The sequence below is a fragment of the Acanthisitta chloris genome, unplaced genomic scaffold (assembly GCF_000695815.1).
Source record: "Acanthisitta chloris isolate BGI_N310 unplaced genomic scaffold, ASM69581v1 scaffold17862, whole genome shotgun sequence".
In the NCBI taxonomy this organism is placed as follows: Eukaryota; Metazoa; Chordata; class Aves; order Passeriformes; family Acanthisittidae; genus Acanthisitta; species Acanthisitta chloris.
The window spans coordinates 1-1,600 of record NW_008658977.1 but is presented as its reverse complement, the minus strand read 5'-3'; positions in this window follow the sequence as shown (position 1 = coordinate 1,600).

Below are 1,600 nucleotides of genomic sequence, written 5' to 3'. Positions count from 1 at the left end.
GTAGATGAGAAGCTCACCATGAGCCAGCAGTGTCCACTAGCAGCCTAGAAAGCCAATTGAATCCTGGGCTGCATCAAAAGGAGTGTGGCCAGCAGGTCAGAAAGGTGATTCTTCCCCTCTACTCTCTGCTCATGAGACCCTACCTGGAATACTGCATGCAGTTCTGGTGTCCTCAACATAAGAAGGACATGGAACTGTTGGAGCAAGTCCACAGTAGGCCATGAGGTTGCTAAGAGGACTGGAGCACCTCTCCTGTGAAGACAGGCTGAGAAAGGTGGGGCTGTTCAGCCTGGAGAAGAGAAGACTATGTAGAGACATCATAGCAACTTTTCAGTGTCTGAAGGGAGTACAGTACAAGGGAGCTGGAGAGGGACTCTTTGTTAGGAACTGCAATAATAGGACAAGGGGTAATAGGTTCAAACTGAAGGAAGGGAAGTTTAGGGTAGGTATTAGAAAAATGTTTTTTATTATAAAAATGGTGAGACACTGGAACAGGTTACCCAGGGACATAGTGGCTGCCCTGACCCTGGTGATGTTCAAGACCAGGCTGGATGAGGCCTTGAGCAATCTGATCTAGTGAGGAGGTGTCCCTGCCCGTGGCAGGGGGGGTTGTGACTAGATGATCTGTAAGGTCCATTCCATTCCAACTCTTAAATGGTTTGAAAATCCACTTCTCTAAGAAAGCAAAAGGTGGTAGTGAAAAGTTGTCTAAATGCATCAAAGGCAGAAAATCATCTAGGGAACCAGTGAGGAGATCACAGGAGGAAATGTGTCAAAGAGGTGGTTGAGTAATGAGACTAACAGAGAGACTTGGTGAATTCCTTGTTGCATTTTTTATTGCTGAAGGTGTTGGGGAAAGGTCTCATGCATACAATCAATTCTTTGTACCAGAAGGATCAGAAAACATGTTATCAAAACAATGCAGGATGGTTTGCTTATAATTAATGGAAAATAAAGGATATTTACAAGGCTCTTCAATATAGAAATGGGAGGAAGAAAGCTGCATGAAAGCAGCTTTTGCTGCTTTTAAATCACTGAATTAATCAACTGGTTTCAAAGGCAGATTATTAAGGGAGTTGTCTCATATTCAGACAGGGGTAAAATCTGTTCTGAAAAACTGTGCTCTTGCCACTCACAAGTTACTGTGCGCACAGCAGAGGTACATGGGTGGATGCTTATCAAAGCTGAGGTCATGCCAGTCTAGATTGTCTTGTTGTGTCCCTTTGACTTCTTGATTAGGAATGTTGTGCTGGTTTGAAAGCAAACCAGTGAGACTCCAAGTCAGAAGTACAATTTAAAAGGAAAACCAAACCAACAACAAATGCAACAAAATTGCAACAGTACAAAAAGAAACCACTGACAGAATCAGAAAGTAACCTGACACCCTGTAACGTACCCCCACACTGCAACCCAGGACATCATCCACTCCTTATTCTATTATCGTCTACATCATAGCCTAATCAATATCTTCCTTACCATATACATATACAATAAAAGCCTTACACACAATTCTCACTTAAAGTTAGGTCTCCTTGCGGTACACAACGAGTTTCCCCATCTTTCTGCATTACCGACCAAGTGTAACCAGGTCCTTGAGCAA